Genomic DNA, 21652 nt, shown 5'->3' on the forward strand with positions numbered 1-21652 from the left:
TCCTGACAAAAAAAAGTCACTTGTTAGGACATTGTTAGGTAAATATTAATGACGTGAATCTCATTTAATGGTGTACCACACAGGGTGGTTACTAATTAATGAAGGTATTTCTAACTTTAACAAGGAAAGTAATTAGAGTTAAGTTCCATTAGTCAATATATTTACTGTAGTACCGTAGACCACGTATGTTCTGCAACTATAGAATGACATAAAAACATTGCAAAATGTATGAAACTTGTTATTTTGTGAAATACATTCTATAAATATCACTATTTCATGAAAAATATTGAAAATCATTTATGTTCGACAAGTAGAACACATATGTTCTGTAATATGTAAATATGTTCTGCAAACTTAACATGTTTTGCAGAATAATGTGTTTTTCACCATTTAACTTGTAGAATGTTTATGATTGTCAAAATTTTTAACAAAATAATGATATTTATAGAACATGATTTGCAAAATAACACATTTTGCAATGTTTTTATGCCATTCTATAGTTGCAGAACATACGTGGTCTACAGTACTGCAGTAAATATGTGGACCACGTGGAACTTTGTTCAAAGTAATTATGTTGTTTATTTAGCGACAATTAATTTTTTTCAGTTAGCAGTGTGTACAGTGCAACTTGTCCCAAAACATATACATACAACAAATACAATCTTGTTCAAAACCTAGGGTTTTAATCCTTCGGTATTGACCCGATCTCTCTGAAAGGCATATGTTAAGCCTATTTGTATTTAAGAGGAATCAACTCAACTCTGATAAGAAAGCAATTAAATAGCAAGTACTGTTATCCGGAATCCGTACGAAGAACGTCAATTGATTTATTGAAGATTTTATGTCAGAAGAATTTCAGGATGCTACTGCAAACCACTGGAAGAAGCTCATTAATATGATCAAGCCTCAGTGTACAAATAATCTTTTGTAGCACGTCCAGAAGATCAGAAGGTATAAAGTTTAAATACTTTATTTATTCAGAAGATTCCATTATTGTGTCTACAAATGAAGAAGAACTAAGAAGACGAAGAATCGACGAACAAGTCACAGCTTAATTGTTTAAATGACAAGGAATATTTAATTGAGCTAGTTACAGATGAACCAGACAGTACATTTGTGTATCAGCTCATCAGATTAAATATTCTACGTCAAAAAAAAGTGGTCGTTCATTCAAGTCGAAGATCTTAATTGTTTACAGAAGACTCTGAAGAAAAAGAAAAGGGATAATTGATTATCTAATTATTTAATCCACTTCTCAAAATAATTATATGTGATGTGTAATTTATTTATTAAATTAATTCTATCTCGAATTAATTTAATTTATGAATTTATGCATTTAATATAATTAAGTGGATATTAATTGGTTAATTAATTAAAGGATATAAAGTATTGTCTTGTTGGATCACAAGGAAAGACAATCCATTTGATTGTCTAAGTGAACCTTCCCATTAGATTGTCTAATCCTTAGCTTCCAAGACAAGCCATTTGATTGTCTTACCTTCCCATTAGATTGTCTTACCTTCCCATTTCATTGTCTTGCCTTAGCTTAGATTGTCTTGCCTTGCTTGTTTTGGCAAGACAAAGTGCTTAATTGTCTTAGCAACCACTAGATTGTCTTTGCCACCATTGTCTTGCCTAGTTCTTGAGATTTGCCTATAAATATGGCTCATTCTCATTCATTTCAAAGTGTTCAAAGTGCTTGTAAGCTTTCAAGTTGTGCTAAACTTGCTATTCGTTAAATCCGCAGTTTACAGTGCTTTGATCATTCGGTTGTTTTGTTCCGCTGAGTTAGAATACTTTCTGTCAAATTTATTCTACGAACTAGTGGACATTAAAACGAACCATATTAATTTTATAACGACTTAAAACATTGTTATATTAATTAATCTTAATCTGATTAACAAGTTTCATTCCAATCAGATTTATTCCGCCGCGATTATTTTTAAGTGACGATTGTATTCAACCCCCCCTTCTACAATCGTTCCAGGACCTAACACTCTCTGTAATGAACTCGTGAGGAAGATATCAGTCGGGAATGGGCGGGAATCACAGCGGAAATATCGGTCCGAGCCCTAATTATCAGCAGCAACAGCAGTACGGTCAGAGGAACTACGTGCAGAGTAATCAGCAATTTCAGCAACAACAGCAGTGGCTGAGGAGGAATCAAAGCGGAGGTGTTGATTCCAGTGTCGCAGAAGTCAAGAAAACTGTCCAGTCTGAAGCCGCTGATTCTAGGTATCGTCTTCGGTTTCGTTGGGCTTGTTATCAAGTTTTTAGTTTATTTGTATTTTCTTTTTGATATGTTTCACTTTCAGTCTTTGAATGTTAGTACTATTGTAGCATTTCCTTGGAATGTATTGCGTTTTCTGAAGTAATTAGTTTTGGTCGGAATGTAAAGTGGTTTTAACATAGTTTTTGAGTGTTGAAAAGTCCAAAAATCCGGACAGTCTAAAGCTTTTATATTAGTGTAGATATATATGTAATGTGATTGAATTTTGAATGAAACATTACTGCAGCATTTTTGTTTCTGCTGCATTTCTTGTCATGTTAGGTTTTTTGGTAGTTACATTTCTCGTGTTTATATATGCATAAATATTACTGCGGTGTTTATTGCGTGTCTGAATTTATTATGAACTAGGAACTAGGGATTATTGGTAGACCAACAGATCCCCGTATCCTCATGCACCCCTATATCGGATACTTGGATTCTTGGGTACACTTGGATACTTAAAAAATTGTGAATAAATTTCTTTTTTTTCCACAGAAAAAAATGAGTTGACATAAATTCTTGTGCTTTGGATGCTTATATCATGTATTTGATTCAATTCACAATGTTATTTTTGTTAGGGTTATACTGAAATATTCGTTTGAAGTATATAACAATTATTTGAGAATCTTGAATGCATATTTTCACATTGTCTGTATATTATATATTGTAGACAATCTAGTATCAAATGGGATAGTAGAAGATTAGATTGTCGAGTTCCTTATATAATATAATAAAGGTTCACAGTCTAAATGGTGTTAGACAAACCATTGGAACGACTGAAGTATTATTTGGAAATAGTTTATCTTGACTATTGAATAATACTTATATACTTTGTGTATATTGAACGAGATCAAAATAGTAGAATAATTGTTTCTTTAATTCTGACAATAAAGAACTAAGATTCTATGATGTTATTAATGCTTAAGTTCTTAATCCGGATATAGTGATTGACACTTGTATTTAATGCACATGCCTTGACTCATAAGTTAAGTAATTTATTTTAAATTACGAATTTAAGTATTGGGCAATGACATTATATACAGAGTGGGATATTGACTATAGAAGGAAACCGTGTCCGAAAAATATATTCGGGTGATGATGTCCTCTTGAAAGCTCATAAAGATAATTATGCTTTAGTCCTGCAGGCAGATTTGTTCTTGCATAATTATAAGGTTGAGTGGATGATCAAGGATAAAAGATATTGATTAAATTAATTGTCAGAAATTAATTTAATTAATGGACATGCGATATCTTAAACATGAGGAATTTATAAGCAATTAATATGGGAGCCGAATTAAATAATTAATTTACGGAATTAGGAAAGGTAGTGCAAATATTAATTCTTTAGTGGATTGAATTAATATTTAATGACATTGGGTCTGGCCCGGAATGTCATTGGAAGGCCTGACCTAATGGTCCATGATCCCTACTGTAGCCTATATATATTCTCGTTCTCCTAAAGCTGAGAGACACACCAAAACGAATTCATCCTAAAGTTTGAGAGAGGTAGACGTTTTTCTCAAGGAGACAGCTAGGGTTTTGGGTTTTCGGAGCTTTAAGGAGAGGCATACCTTGGGAGATCGAAGGCCACACTTCGTCCAAGGAGAATCAAGGAATACAGTAGAAGACGTGGATTTGAATCGCTTGTGCCATAGCGATTGAGGTTAATATTCTGTTCGAACTTTCAATTAGTATCATAAAACACAGGGCCAAGGTCCGATTGTTCCTACAATGGCATCAGAGCGAGGTTGCGGTTCTGCGTTTTATGATATGTAGTCCATGTCATGATTATATATATGCATGTATATAGTGGGTTCGTGATGCAAGTTGTTATCCACTATTATGGCCATGTTTTAATTATGTGTTTTGGATCCCACGTGGTTTATCGTGGTTATTCAGTTATGTTTGGATTCCACGTGGTTTATCGTGGCTGTTGTAAATCACGAGGGTTGATCGTGATAGTTTTGATCTTGTAATTCAATTTGTAATTGTTTTAGATTAGATCTGATGTAATAGAATAGGCTGGTTCGTCTGTACAATTTGTATGTAATTGTTTGATCAACGGGGCTGCAAGAAACAAGGATCTTCCGCTGCTGCGATTAGGGTTTTGGGGGTGCTGCACTGTTTTGGCCGTAACTTTTGCATACGATGTCCGATATGGGCGAACGAGCACTTTTCGGAGACGGCAGAACGAGACGGAGCTAGCTACAACTCGGGACACCTTGGTTGAGGTGTTTTCGAGGCTGTTTTCAGAACTTTTCGAGGCATTCTGAGGCCGTTTAGGCCTCCAAACGGGCTCTCGAAGTTTTCTGGAATCTTCCGAAGGATGAATTCGGAGCTGATTTTTCCGGGGCCATAATGGTGGACGTGTTTTATTATGATTTACATAATACTTGATTGTTGTTGTTATGTGTTTCTTGTCTTTGTTGTTATGCCATGTGATACTAACCCTTCGCATGCTAGAATGACATGGACATAGGGATGTTTTTCATTAATGCTTTAATCATGATAGTATGCTGCCATGTTATGTGTTCTTTGTGTTGCTATGATCATGATAGTATGCATGTGGACTTCGAAGAACTAACATAGGGCGATGCATATAGATTAAAATCCTCATAGTAAATTCTAAGTGGGAGAGGGAGTTAATATGATATTAAATCCCATGGTCTCCATCATTGTTTGTATGTAATTTAACATAAAGACGAATATAAATTATGTATACGTCACCCATCGTGGCATGTAATTTATGGTGTCTAGAATGTTATAGATATTACTGGAACAAACTTCTTAAATTAATACGAATGGATACGAATTTTCATTATCTATGATTTGGGGCGATTTCTAAGGCTTATGGGTATTAAGTGAGACCGATGTGACTCCTCCACTGCCTAGAAATCAAACCAGAAACGAATATTGAATTGAAGTATTCTATTCAAGGAATATTGGAAGGTATACATGCCGCCCATCGTGGCGTACCAAGTTCCATAGGTTTCGGATAATTTAAGATTTGATGATGGTATACACTTAGCTATGAAAAATAATATAGACCACCCCAACGTGGCTTATTGTTTAGTAATAGGACCGAAGTAACGTTTAAACAAATTTAGGTGGTATACATGTCACCCATCGTGACATACCAGAAACTTATGGTGTTTAAACGTTAGTGCATTTAATTTTAATAATTGTTAGAGGAAACAATAGGTCTTAATTTTTAATGCACCCTTCTTTATGTGTAATGTGATTTTTTCATGCATGATTCTCAGGATAAAATGGGCTTTAATCCACTGTTCACCATACTTAAGGATAACAAACTTACCGGACCTAACTATATTAAATGGAAATGTAATTTGGACATTGTGTTGACTGCTGAGTAGTACAAGTTTTGCACTTATGAACCCAAGCCTGAGCAGCCCGCTGCTAATGCTCCTGATGAGGAGAAAGAGTATTATAAGCGGTGGATAAAGGCTGATGAGATGTCGCGATGTTACATTCTGGCAGCAATGTCGGGTGTTTTGCAGCATCAGCATCAGGCTATGGCCACTGCTTCGGATATGCTCTTTAATCTCAAGGAACTTTTTGGAGATCAGAATAGGGCTGCTAGGCAAGTAGCCAAGAAGGCTTTAATGAACACTCAGATGGCTGAAGGTACACCTGTAAGGGATCATGTTCTCAAGATGATGTCACATCTGAATGAGATAGAGATCCTTGGTGCAGAGCTTGACGGGGAAACCCAGATTGACATTATCCTTATGAGCTTGCCCAAGAGTTTTGAGCAGTTCTGCTTGAATTACAACATGAACAAGAGGCAGTATAGTCTTGCGGAACTGCTGACAGAACTTCAGGCAACTGAAGGATTATTTCGCCAGAGTGTTCAAGTGAATGTGGCTGAGAAAGGTTCTTCCTCTAAGCCGAAAGGCAATAAGAAGAAGAAAAAGGCTCAGACACAGAAAGCTGTGAAGGCAGTGGGAGTTCAAGGTGGTGTGAAAAAGCCTAAGGGGAAGTGCTACATGTGCAAGCAGTCGGGTCACTGGAAAAAGGATTGTCCTCTTCCTAAGAAGACAAACGATACTGGTATGTCTCTTTCTCTAGTTATAGAAACATTTGTAGCGGCTATATCTACGAGCACTTGGTGTGTAGATACTAGAGCCACTGATCATGTTTGTAACTCTATGCAGGGGTTCCAGCAATCCAGAATGCTTAGAGATGGTGAGATCTACGTGTTCATGGGAGATGCTACGAAAGTAGCAGTAGTTGCAGTAGGAGTTATTCATTTATCTTTTGGTTCTGATAGGATTTTGGTTTTGAACAATTGTCTTTATGTACCTTTTTTAGAAGGAATTTGATTTCGGTTTCTAAACTTGCTATGGATGGTTATAATGTTTGTTTGGATCGTAATGTTTCTATTATGATGAATAAACGGAATATATGTTCTGGTACATTGCAAGACAATTTGTATATAATTAATCCTAGTCAACCCGCACTGCAACTACAACATAGGGTATTGAACAACACATCTTCTACCTCTAATAAAAGAAAGGAACCTCCTAGTTTGAACCAAACATATCTTTGGCACTTGAGATTAGGTCATATTAACTTGAGGAGGATTGAAAGACTGGTAGTAGACGAGCCTTTAGGCTCATTGGCAGTGGAGCCATTTCCAGTTTGTGAATCCTGCTTGGAAGGTAAAATGACCAATAGGCCTTTTAAGGCAAAGGGGAATAGAGCCAAAGAAGTGTTAGGATTGGTTCACTCTGATTTATGTGGACCTATGAATATCCAAGCAAAAGGTGGTTATGAGTATTTTGTCACTTTTATTGACGATTATTCTAGATATGGGTACGTTTATTTGTTGCGTCGTAAGTCTGAGTGCTTTGAGAAATTCAAAGAGTACAAAGCTAAAACGGAGAAGCGACATAATAAAAGTATCAAGTCACTATGATCTGATCGTGGTGGCGAATACTTGCTTGGAGAATTCAGGGAATATTTATCAGAAAATGGGATAGAATCCCAGTTGACTGCACCAGGCACACCCTAGCAGAACAGTGTAGCAGAGAGAAGGAACCAGACTCTTTTAGAGAGTGTTAGATCGATGATGAGTTATTCGGATTTACCCAAGTCATTTTGGGGACATGCCTTAGAGACAACAGCTTATCTTATGAACTTAGTACCTTCTAAGTCGGTTCCTAAAACCCCTTTAGAATTGTGGACCGGGGACAAACCGAGTCTGAGACACATTCGGATATGGGGTTGTCCAGCACATGTGCTGAACAAGAACGCGACTAAGCTAGAATCTCGTACTGAAGTAAAGCTGTTTGTAGGCTACCCCATGGGAACAAAAGGTTATTTATTTTATAGTCCTAAGGATCGGGATGTCACTGTTAGCACCAATGCAAGATTCTTAGAGGAAGACTATATAATACCTCACAAACCCAAGAGTAGTATCGTTTTAGAGGAACTAGTGGGAGGGGCGAATAATGAACCTGTAGTACAAGTAGAACAACCACAGCAGACTGTGCAACCGGTCACTAATACCGCACCAGTTCCTCGTCGTAGTGGGAGGGTTGTTCGACAGCCCGACAGATTCATGTTTTTGGGAGAGTCTTCGGACTTGGTCTCTGGTCAACATGATGATGATCCCCGGACATACGAAGAGGCAATACAAGACAAAGATGCAAGTCTTTGGCAAAAGGCAATGGATTCTGAGATGGAATCAATGTATTCTAATCAGGTCTGGGAGCTCGTGGAACCACCCAAAGGTGTAAAACCTATTGGATGTAAGTGGGTCTACAAGAAAAAGAGGGGATCAGACAAAAAGGTGAAAGCCTGGAAAGCAAGACTTGTTGCGAAAGGGTACACTCAGAAAGAAGGTATCGATTATGAGGAAATCTTTTCGCCAGTAGTCATGCTTAAGTCAATCCGTATTCTTTTGTCTATAGCAGCTCATCTCGATTATGAGATTTCGCAAATGGATGTCAAGACAGCTTTCCTTAATGGAAATCTTGAGGAAACCATCTATATGCAGCAACCAAAGGGATTCATTAAAGAAGGCCAAGAGCATCTTGTATGTAAGCTGAAAAGGTCTATTTATGGACTTAAACAAGCTTCTAGGTATTGGAACATTCGCTTTGATCAGGCAGTCCAGTCGTATGGATTTGATCAATGTCCAAGCGAAGCATGCGTGTATAAGAGATGTGAGGGAAATGCAGTGGTTTTTCTAGTGCTTTATGTTGATGACATTTTACTCATTGGAAACAATGTTAAGATGTTGTCTTCAATAAAGGCATGGTTGTTCAAACAATTTGAAATGAAGGACTTAGGTGAAGCAGCATACATCGTTGGGATCAAACTTATAAGGGATCGCAAGAAAAGGATGTTGGCTTTATCTCAGGAGCCCTACATAGATGACGTATTAGGTCGTTTTAACATGCAGGACTCCAAGAAGGGTAATTTACCCTTCAGACATGGAGTTACTCTATCAAAGAGGCAGTGTCCTTCGACACCTAAGGAGATAGAGAACATGAAGGCAGTTCCTTATGCTTCGGCATGTGGGAGCCTAATGTATGCAATGTTATGTACGAGGCCTGATATCTGCTTTGCCGTGGGCATGGTTAGCAGATACCAGTTGAACCCAGGACAGGAACATTGGAGTGCTGTAAAGGCAATACTCAAGAACCTTCGAAGGACTAAGGAGTATATGTTGGTTTACAAGTCCTCTGATTTATTGCCTCTGGATATACTGATTCGGATTTCCAGACAGAGAAGGATAAGAGAAAGTCCACCTCGAGATGTGTTTTTACTTTGGGACGTGGAGCCGTAATATGGAGGAGTGTGAAGCAGAAATGCATCGCAGACTCAACCATGGAAGCCGAATATGTGGCAGCCTCTGAGGCAGCCAAAGAGGCTATATGGTTCCGAAACTTCCTGCTGGATTTGGATGTGGTTCCTAATCTGCCACAGCAAATCACGATTTATTGTGATAACACTGGTGCTGTGGCGAATACCAAGGAACCACGGGCCCATAAGGCAGCGAAACACATAGAGCGTAAGTATCACCTCATACGACAGTTCGTTAAGCGAGGAGATATCATTGTGGCTGACATAGCATTGAAGGATAACCGGGCAGATCCTTTCACGAAGAGCTTACCAGCTAAGGCTTTTCAGGAGCACATGGAAGCGATAGGAGTCAGATTCTTGGTCACATAATTATTATAGTTGGTAGTGGATTGCTTGTAATAAACACTGATATACTCAAAGAATATCTTGAGTATAAGTGGGAGATTGTTAGGGTTATACTGAAATATTCGTTTGAAGTATATAACAATTATTTGAGAATCTTGAATGCATGTTTTCACATTGTCTATATATTATATATTGTAGACAATCTAGTATCAAATGGGATAGTAGAAGATTAGATTGTCGAGTTCCTTATATAATATAATAAAGGTTCACAGTCTAAATGGTGTTAGACAAACCATTGGAACGACTGAAGTATTATTTGGAAATAGTTTATCTTGACTATTGAATAATACTTATATACTTTGTGTATATTGAACGGGATCAAAATAGTAGAATAATTGTTTCTTTAATTCTGACAATAAAGAACTAAGATTCTATGATGTTATTAATGCTTAAGTTCTTAATCCGGATATAGTGATTGACACTTGTATTTAATGCACATGCCTTGACTCATAAGTTAAGTAATTTATTTTAAATTACAAATTTAAGTATTGGGCAATGACATTATATACAGAGTGGGATATTGACTATAGAAGGAAACCGTGTCCGAAAAATATATTCGGGTGATGATGTCCTCTTGAAAGCTCATAAAGATAATTATGCTTTAGTCCTGCAGGCAGATTTGTTCTTGCATAATTATAAGGTTGAGTGGCTGATCAAGGATAAAAGATATTGATTAAATTAATTGTCAGAAATTAATTTAATTAATGGACATGCGATATCTTAAACATGGGGAATTTATAAGCAATTAATATGGGAGCCGAATTAAATAATTAATTTACGGAATTAGGAAAGGTAGTGCAAATATTAATTCTTTAGTGGATTGAATTAATATTTAATGACATTGGGCCTGGCCCGGAATGTCATTGGAAGGCCTGACCTAATGGTCCATGATCCCTACTGTAGCCTATATATATTCTCGTTCTCCTAAAGCCGAGAGATACACCAAAACGAATTCATCCTAAAGTTTGAGAGAGGTAGACGTTTTTCTCAAGGAGACAGCTAGGGTTTTGGGTTTTCGGAGCTTTAAGGAGAGGCACACCTTGGGAGATCGAAGGTCACACTTCGTCCAAGGAGAATCAAGGAATACAGTAGAAGACGTGGATTTGAATCGCTTGCGCCGTAGCGATTGAGGTTAATATTCTATTCGAACTTTCAATTAGTATCATAAAACGCAGGGCCAAGGTCCAATTGTTCCTACAATTTTAGTAATTTTGCTACTGGATTTTATCATTTATAAGATCAAATATATGTTCATTATATCACCGTAGTATATAAAGCCTGAAGGCTTTTTAACAGGTTAATTACTAATAGGTCCTCCTGAGTGGGGCCGTATTTACAAAGCTTGCCACTGTTGTACTAATGAATACCGTATACTGCACGTGTCAGCTCCTCCGTTCATTCCTTTCTTTCTTACAGGTTTGTTGAAAAAGTGAGACACAGCCATGTTTACACTGCACGTGAACTGAAAAATGATTTGCAAATGATTTAGGTTTGTAAAATGATTTAATTTAAAAAATATTTATTATTATCCGTAAAAATTATTTATAAGTAAAATTTATTTTTATCAGTATTATTATTACTAGCTTATAACCCGTGCAACGCACAGTCGGTTATAATATTTGTTATTTTACTGTATGTATTTTAAATTCAACTAATTTTAGTTTGAAAATAAAATTATAATAGAATAATATTATTAAATAAAAATTTTATTTAACAGCCGAATAAATTCTTAGTAGTTAAGTCTGTCAAATAGCTAATTAAAAATTACGTCGAACATAGATATATTAATGAGGATGTTAAAATATATTTTTTTATATATTATAATTTAAGAAAACCTAAAAACCCAGCTATATATCAACCAATCAATATTTCGTTATTAATGATTAATAATATCGTATAGAACATATTATAAGTTAAAGAGACGCATAAATCCAAATATCGACCCATCATACTAATCTAATTTACAATATTTTAGTCTAATGAAAAATAAAAAATATATTATAATATGTTATAAATGTTATAAATTAAAGAGGTCTAGGGTCGAATACCAACCGGCTCGCCAAACTCGACTGACCGACCAACAGAACTTTTCCTATTTCGACTTCAGTGATACAATAATATAAGTATAATATAGATTTATAATATTACTTTTCAAGTGAGACCATTAGAGTATTTAAAAATAATGTTAATGTTTTTAATTGAAATATATCATCGGTTATTTATTAATAATTATATATAATAATATTATAGGTTTATGTATGTGTCGCCCGTGTTAATTGTAGAAGATCTGTCTTTTTAAGTTAGAAAATCTAAAAAAGATAATGTGTTTTAGTTAGAATAGTAATTACTATTTTGCTCTATGTTATTTTAGAAGATTGAGTTATTTTGGTAAATATTAAATATGATGTTTGTATGTGCACATTCCATTTACCTAGTATATTAAGCTGTCCACACAATTTTCAGTTGTAATTCTCTAGGAAAATCGGGTAGAAAGAAATAAAATTCACCTAGTTCGTAGAACTTCTACAGTAGTTCTATAGAAAAGAATGAGCAAAAAGGAGAAAAACAATATGCATGCTGCATATTGGTTGCAAAAATATTGTAATAGCATTAAATTGCTTGGTACTGCTGCTGCACAATTGTTGATATGTGATGCAGCAAAAGATCTTCTTACAAGTATTTGACATCATCATGTCGATATGTGATGCAACAAAAGATCTTTTTACAAGTCTCTGACATCTGGAAGTTATCGCTAAAAGGCTTATGCAATGATGAAATGCAAATCAGTAACATTATTAAATCGGTTTTTCTGTGGTGTGCCCATGGGCACACATTAAGCACAAAAATTGATGAATTTGGATGGTTTCTATTGGCTTAACCTTCTTTAATAATGATGCACCCCCTGCATTTACACCAACCACACCAATCAAAACCCTCCAATTCTATAAATTTTAGTGCTTAACATGTGCCCATGGGCACACACTAGACAAACCCTTATTAAATTAATGTGTGCTGTTCAAAGCACTGCACATTGTTGAAAATTGGTCATGACTACTGCTAGGAAATTCTGATTTATTCATGATTTGAACTATTAAACATTGGGTTTGTCAAGTGTGTGCCCAAGGGCACATGCTAAGCACTAACATTTATAAAATTGGAGGGATTTGATTGGTGTGGTTGTTGTAAATGCAAGGGGGGCCATCATTATTAAAGAGTGTAAGCCAATCAAAATCTCCCAAATTTATAAGTTTTAGTGCTTAGTGTGTGCCCTTGGGCACACCATAGAAAAACCGTTAAATATTTGTCTTCCAGATTTGTCTTCTGACATACATAATACTATTAAGGCATTTTGCAAAAATCATGTAATTCTTTCAATGGTTGTATGTCTTTTAATGCAGCTGTCTTGTAAATTGGGAAACCTGGATGTTCTGGGGGCAGACGCAGACCTGATATGTACACTTTAATGTTCAGAACATTTTCACCGTTGCCTTTTTATTTTCTCTCGTCTTCCATTGACCGTCTCTTTTGTTTGCGTATCATCCCATGCAAAACCTACTCAAAAGATCAATAGGATTGCATACTTGCAATTATTACTTGATTAAAATTTATATGATTTGTTATGCCATGGAGTCCTCAATAAAGAATTACCAAGGACCAATTTAACAAGATCCTGCTTTGTTTATATGCATATGTATAACATCCAGTGATTCAAATTCCAGGTCATACCTAAGAAGAATGTGTGTGTGTGTATGTTTTTATTTGCTGCATTTTTTAAATTCCGTGCATTGAGTATTATGTATTTGTTTAAGTTTAATAATAATATATAATAAATTTAATATTGTATTATAGTTTACTGCTGAAAAATTACTTGTTTTACTCTATAAAATAAACTTAAACAATGCTTTGTTGGTCAACTATGGAAGTCTTGTCATTTTTGCTAAAAACTAAACAGATATATTGTTTTAGAATTTCACCAGGCTTAGGAAATTCCTTGGAATGGAAAACAGTGAAGATGACATTCTCTATTTTATTGTTACACGAATTTTATTATTTATGTGATCGGCCTATCTTACCTCGCAATCTTAATTACTCTTGCTCTAAATTTATTTCCAGGATGTGACTGCTACCAAAGAAAATGAATTTGAAGACTATTTTCTGAAACGTGAGCTCCTTATGGGAATATATGAGAAAGGCTTTGAAAGGCCATCTCCAATTCAAGAGGAAAGCATTCCCATTGCTTTGACAGGTAGTGATATTCTTGCTAGAGCTAAAAATGGTACTGGAAAAACAGCTGCCTTTTGCATTCCAGCATTAGAAAGGATTGATCAAGATAACAATGTGATTCAAGGCAAATAACAAAAATAATTTGAGGATTTATCTCGACCATTTATCGTGCTAAATTCTTTATGTTGCTTCTATAGCGAAGGTTCTGACTGTGTGTATGGAGACCATAAATTATTATTTTTAAACATATATCTTCTGAATCTAAAAATGTATCACTGCTCTGCAGTCCATTATAAGTATATATGTTATAGAACGTGTATTCACACTTGACGATGGCTAGAGCTTACAATATACTGCACTCGTATAAATTATGAATGTGTGTATGAATTGTTATTCATCTTGATTGGAGGACACATTATGCATGATGCAAAGATGTGTGTCCAGATTTTAAGAAGCGCGCGCCTCACCCTAGGCTCAAGGTAGTATCGCACCTCGGTGCGCATAAGTCTTTCGACGCACTGTTGAGGAGTATCTCGTTTGATCATCATTCTCTGGAGAGGTCTTATTTGGAGCATTTAGTATCAGCCCGGGGTCCACGTGCCAGTCGAGCAAGCTGGCATTTTCTTATCTTCCTTTGCATCTCTTTGCCGCATTTCTTTTTTGCTCACTTCCTCTCTAACTAGCTCGTATAGTTATGGTTTGCAAGACAAGGACTTCAATAAAGGTTTGTCCAACAGTAGATTCTTTCCTTAGGACAGAAACCATTTTTATTTAATACTTATATAGCACTGATTACAGGTATGAAACTCTAGTTGATCAATGTTTTGTTATTTCTGTGACAAGAATCTGTGATCATGAAGCTTTTTCTGTAAAGATAGCTACAGTAGCTGCACTCTGTGTATATGGATATATTTTACATGAAAATGGTGTTTTGTTGTTGGCCTGCTTAATCTTCAGGACATGTAGTCAACTCAGTTTAGTGGGACAATAAGACTTGGTGATTTCATTGTGATTCTCAAATAAAGAAACTATATTTATCTACATTAATTTATATTAAAATCTAACTGAATCAGTATCAGTAATGGACAACAATCTATGTGTGGTATTTCAAGCAATTTAATAAATATGTCTACATCCCATATGTGATAGCTTGTTGGCATCAATTTTGCATGTTCATGGCTAACTTATGCTGCAGTTGTTTACTTGTTCCTACAAGAGAGTTGGCTCTTCAGACTTCACAAGTTTTCAAGGAGCTTGGAAAGAACTTGAAAATTGAAGTCATGGTTACTACTGGTGGAACCAGCTTAAAAGATGGTATCATGCGTTTATATCAGCCAGTTCATTTACTAGTTGGTACTCACGGAAGAATTCTAGATCTTGCAAAGAAGGGAATATGCAATTTGCAGAATTGTGCTATGCTTGTTATGGACGAGGTATCTGTTAATTTGTTGTATGTGTTATTGTCTTTGGTGCTTAGGGTTCATGGGTGAAGAAATACTTCTACATAATTCTTTTGCATGACAAGATAACGGGGCTAAATTATAAGTTGTACTTAGTTAACTAACCTGTGCCATTATCATTTATGCTTGATTTTATTATTTTTTAGTTATATTATGTTTTATTTAATGATATGTCAGGCTAATAAGCTCTTGTCCCCGGAGTTCCAGCCTTCCATAGAACATCTCATTAGCTTTTTGCCTACGAATCGTCAAATTTTGATGTTTTCAGCCACATTTCCCGTGACAGTCAAGGATTTCAAGGATAAATATTTACAGAAGCCCTATGTTATTAACCTTATGGACGAGCTTACTTTGAAAGGAATAACCCAATTCTATGCCTTCGTTGAAGAAAGGCAGAAAGTCCACTAGCTCAACACTCTCTTTTCAAAGGTTTGATCTCAACCTGAACATTATGTAATTTCATTGTGTAGGTTGATTGCTGATGCTCTATGTAAGTATTGCTATTATATCTACCTCAGCTTAAGATCAATCAGTCAATCATTTTCTGCAATTCTGTGATCTGTGTGGAGCTTCTGGCTAGGAAAATTACAGAGCTTGGTTACTCTTGCTTCTATATTCACGCAAAGATGCTTCAAGACCACCGAAACAGAGTGTTCCATGATTTCCGTAATGGAGCATGCAGAAATCTTGTTTGCACTGGTATTGTTAAATATAGTTGCATCTTGCTACTTTATTAAGTATACTAGTATTTAATTTATTTTTTTTATTTGTTTCCAATATTGATATATACTACAGTTAGATTCTTTTACGACCTACTGCTTTCTTTATTACTTTTCCACTTTGGTCTTATGCATAAAAAGGAAGTATATATAATTTTACCATTGGACATGGGTTAGCTTTGATCTTACATAGTCGAGCTTTTCTTTTCTCTTTATTGTTAGTTATCTGGTATTTTTTTTTTTTGACTCATTACCTGGTATCTTTTATAATTATAGATATTTTTGCTGTTGTTTGACATATTACTCATAGGGGAGCCCGTGCCTCCTCTCTACTTCTTCTCTGCTGATTCCTACATGTTCAGGATAAAAAACATAGTTTAGGGGTTACAGCCTTATTAGTCGCCGCAAGGGGATTTTTTTTTACAAACAATGGAAATGGTAAATGTGCAATAGATTCTAGTTCTACTTGCATTTGACATGTTCCTGTTTTACTCATGTTTTCAACTATATCTACTGTATTTTTTTTGTCTCCCTTCTCATTCAGGCTTATGGTTTACTAACTGCCACAAGCAAAATTCCTCGACCCATTAATGACATCTCCTTTTCATAATTGGACCATGCCATATAAAAGCTTGTAGCACAGTTGTTTTGGCTCCTTAGAATGTATTTATATTCTTAGGTATAAACGAAACAAAGCTATATTTAAGACCGGAACCAAGCAATTCAAGATATACATTTGTTCTACTCAGCTTGTTTAGCTCTGCCAATGTATATATATAGATAAGTGTGTCTGTGCATGTGTATGTATGCATAACTATAATTATCTATATAAAATCCTGTATATGCATATTAATACTAACGAATCATCCTGAATTTTAAAACTTTGTATATAAAATAGAAGTGTTAGTGAACAGCTCAATTTGGTTCGACTCGTAAAGAGCTCTATCTGGGCTCGTTTATTAGTGAGCTTGAGGTTGACACAAATATCTTTTTGACTAGCAAGCATGTGATGGCTAGAGAAAAAAATGGAGCTCAATCTTGCTTAGCCAACTCTATACTTGTTCGCAGCCCTAGCTTTGAATTCTTCGATGTTCTTGTCTTTATTACATCATCAATTTATCTGCTCTCTTCCATATATGCCATCGATTGAAGTTAATGAACTCCTCTCTGACTCCTTGTTAGATTAGGTTTACAAAGCCCCAAATTATTTAGTCCATTGTTTCGAGAGACTGATAAGTCGTCCCAAATGAATTTAAGAAAACTTTGGTTTGGGTCTTCTAGGCTTATTCAATGGGACTTTCGTTTGATTTTAGATCAGGTTGGTTTCAATGTTAGATTTCTCTTATTTGTTGGCTTATTGGTACCACCTCAGCATTTTACATATGGCTGCTCTGCCAATATATGATGTAAATGATGGAAAGTCAGATTCTCTTGTATATAAAAAAAATTAATGAGTGCGTTTTCAGTGTTGTTTATTTTAGCCATGCAAAGAATGTAAGTTGGCAACACTTGTACCATATTGGGCACAAAAACATTTAACTCCACTTACTGAATGTTTTGTAGTCTATACCCAATTAGACATGAATACATTTTTTTGGTTGTTATGTACAATTTTCTGAAATACTATTGAACTGCAAATATGGAGCATTGTTTATTGCTTTATAAACATTTAAGGTTGTTTTATTGGAAGGATTATAATTCCCGGATTATTACCTTAAATGTCTCAAATGTAAAGGATTATAATCCTATCAATTCATATTTCAATCATGAAGGTATTAGAATCCATAGAAATAAATTATAGAAGTAATTTTAATACAATCTCATGTGATTATAATTCTTTAAATTTAGTGAAAAGAGGGTAGTTGTCCGGGAATTATAATCCTTTCAAACAAACCTGGCGTAGGTATCTTAAACTCTTGTTGCTATTATGGTTTGTCTTTTGGTCTTCTAAGTTTGTCCTGGTGATACCAGTTTATACATAACCCAGTTTTTTTGTTCATTGTTTTGTATGCTTATATGGAATCATCTTTTCAGATCTATTTACAAGAGGGATAGATATTCAAGCTGTCAAATTGTTATCAACTTTGATTTTCTGAAAAGCACCGAAACTTATCTTCATAGGGTATGTATGAAAATACTCTTGCCATTGCCGGTTGTTTACCTTTATGTAGTTCCCTTTGCATATTCTATTCAGGTTGGTCGATCTGGGAGATTTTGACACCTTGGTTTAGCAGTGAATCTGATCACTTATGAAGACCGGTTTAATTTGTATGTTACTGCTCATATGTTTTCATTTTCTGAACCAATGCATTTATTTATACATCCAAGGTCCTTGCCCTTTTTTATGTGGCCTTTGTTTTCTCACAGATATAGGATTGAACAAGAACTTGGGATCGAGATAAAGCAAATTCCCCCACAGATAGATCAGGCCATTTATTGCCAGTGATTTGTGATAGATAACTGGCTCCGCTTTTAACACCGACAACATGAGTGTATGATGGCACAGTTCAGCAAATGTATGAAACTCCTTTCTTGTTTTGGTTGTGAGCTTGACCTCTTATATTGTGCTCAAAGGTCCAAGTAGATTTAAAATTATGACCATGTTTTTCATGGTTTAATATTTTAGCGATTTCTTGATTGCGTATTCCCTTCACAATTTAGGATGCGTTATGATCACATTTTTCATCCATCTGCCTAGTAATTGATGCTAGTGCCTTTATTAGCAGTAGATCACTTTAGATTTGTAGAATGGTGGAAGAAATTCTAGGAATCAGTACGTTAGTCTCTTCGCAGACACAATTGCAGATGTAAATCTGGCTAGTCAATAAAATGGTTGTGGCTTCAAGAACCTCTGGATATTCTTCGATTGAGAAAGAATTGAAGAAAGACTATTTTGATCTCGTCATTTAATATGATTTAACTTAGTTTTGCATGACTAAGATCAGAGTTATGAACTTTAGTGAAAACAATGATTGCACTACCACATGTTTGGCGCTGCATGTAGACGATTGAATACAGTTTGGCCGGATAGTTTTTCTCTGACCAACCTTGATCTTGTTAGCAAGCAATTGTGCTTTTATTTGTTGTGAATTTACACTCTTGAGTCTTCATAGATATGGGCTCGACTTAATCAAATGTCTTGGGTTTGAAAGTTCCGGACTATGCTGTAAAGGGCGGTTCAACTTGAAGTCATTTTAATTATTTGGTTTCAATATATTTTGGATACACATGAAAAAACTCCGGTTGGGCTCGCTCTCCTTTATCGGGTAGATAGCATTTCTGATCACCAAGTCTTAGTTGTCAGTGCTCCTGTGTATCCTTGCATCTTTGAGTCACCTTTGGTAAGTACAACAGAGCTTTCCAACACAAGGGCCAGGCCTCTTTAGTATTGAATGCAAGAAGCTGAGTTAGCACAGTTATCATTGTTTTATAATCGAGTTGGTCAATTATGTAAAAATCAAATCTCTGCATTTTTTATCGAGTAAGATTAAAAATGCGGGGATGAAGAGAGAAGATGTTACCCCCTCTGCTCTTTTTTGTGTGTGGGCGGGGAGGGGGGGCGACGGACTTTGTGGTGGAAATTAAGTTTTGATTTATCAGAAGGTGTGTTGTTGAGATCACAGTTCCTTTCAGAACTTCTAAAACTTTCAAAAATGATAAAAGGTTGGTTTTTCTGACACTGTATTTGGGTTGGTTCGATTTGGTGAAGGCAGGGTTGGTTTGATTTGGTGAAGGCAATGCAATATCAAGGATGATTCATAAAGGATTTCACTGAAGATAATTGAGTTTGTGTGGCATGATAATAATTATCATGGACTATTTAAAATGGATTCAAAATCATGTTCTGGTTACAGATTTTGATTTAGCAACTTGTGAATTTAAGCACTATCCATGTTTTATGGTTAAGTTGTTAGTTTAACAACTTTGTGGATGTTTGTTTGTGTGTCATCTTCCCCCATCCTCTTGGAAAATTGATTATGTTTCACAATTCATAAACTAAACACACTCCCCTATACAATATCTTAAAACTTATGCAATTGAAGTACATAAAATAGGAATGTAAAATCTTGAATAATACATATATAATGGGTTATTTGGCCCAAATTTCTCTGAAGGGCCACTGGTGATTTGTTTTAATATTTTAAGAATAAACTCGCCAACTTAACACTACAAGAAATCCCGAAATCACCAACCAAATTTCCCAACGGAAACAGTTCCGTTACAATTTTCCAACGGAATACTGACCATTTTTTGTGCAGGAGGAGGTCAAACCATCAACAACAGATTACCAACGGACTACCAACTAAAATTTACCAACGGAATATTTCGTTGGGAAACAGGGCGCCTTGTTTACCAAATTTGTATGCCTTGTTTTAATAGTAAATATTATCGCTGTTATCTTATTTATTATTAATGATTGTCGTATATCTCATTCCAATATCTAGAAATTATGAGCGTAATATTATCTTTGAGAACATATGTTGATAAAAATTTAGTGCTTGAATATTAATAAACATTATTGTACTTATATATGAATTTTTAGTTTTCAGACCCATGCTCTTTCTGTTAGTGATATATCAGTATCTTGTCTTTCACTAGTTCAGTAATGCATATTGTTTCATTCAGCTTAACAATTAACTGCATACTTTACACAAAGTTATATCAAATATTTATAATTTTAAAAAAATTAGAAATACTAATTTCAAATACAGAGCAAAAACAATTTGAATTATATATAAATATCAAATATCATATTTTAGGTTTGTATTTCGTTTTTCTATGTTATTTTTGCGGTCCTATTGAAGAGATACTAACGTGATAAATGGTCCAGAAGTAGGTCATGTTATCGATCACTGTAAAATAATATTCTAAGTATTACCGGAGGTTATTATCAAATAATATTCTAAGTATCACCAGAGGTTATTATCAAACATGTTCGAAGGCATGTCAAATGTAATTGATCTTACGTCTCCCGTATGATTTGGTGGAGGCTTCTTCGTTTGATGCTTCTGTTTAATAGAAATGGTTATTTATTTGAAAAAAAGAAAAGAAGAAACAGTGGGGTAAAACCTTTTCTTGGCTTCCTTTCTTAAAAGAATATAACAAATAATTCATTTATATAAGAATGATGTAGGTATTATCTCAGTGAATTTACAATCATCAGGTATTATCTCAGTGAATTTACAATCACTATTCAAAGATTATTGATCGACAGGAAGTAGAGCTGCAAACAAGTCGAGCTGTTCGCGAACAAGCTGAGCTCGACTCGACTTGTTTAAAACTTGACTCGGTTCGGTTCGTTTTCAAGCTCGAGTTCGAAAAAAAAAAATTGTTTGTTAAGAAACTCGAGCTGAGTCGAGTTTTACTGGTGTTCGACTCGACTCGTTAAACTCAAACTCGACTCGACTCGTTAAACAAAATATATATGGTGTTTTTAATTTTTAATGTTTATAAAATATGGATGATGTTTTTCTTCCCCATTTTTGATACCATAACATTATTAAAATAAGTAGATCTTAACATCCTTATGGTAGATTATCAATAAATTTTTCTTAAAAACAAAATATAACATCAATTCATTACCAGCCTTCTTTGAAGTAGTAGTAGTTTTACTAGCTGACTATTAAATTTTCACCTCAAATATACTTTTTAATTTTTAATATTACTGTAATATGATTAATATAAGTAGATCATAACATCCCTACGGTTGGAATTTCATGAAAAATTTTGTTAAATAAAAT

At 35.0% G+C, this 21652-nt stretch overlaps 1 pseudogene; it reads left to right on the plus strand.

Moving 5' to 3' along the window:
- The first annotated feature begins 2035 nt into the window (after positions 1-2035).
- LOC108216989 (DEAD-box ATP-dependent RNA helicase 8-like) lies at positions 2036-19915 on the plus strand (annotated as a pseudogene).
- Positions 19916-21652: the final 1737 nt, after the last annotated feature.

The sequence above is a fragment of the Daucus carota genome, chromosome 4 (assembly GCF_001625215.2).
Source record: "Daucus carota subsp. sativus chromosome 4, DH1 v3.0, whole genome shotgun sequence".
NCBI classification, from domain to species: Eukaryota; Viridiplantae; Streptophyta; class Magnoliopsida; order Apiales; family Apiaceae; genus Daucus; species Daucus carota.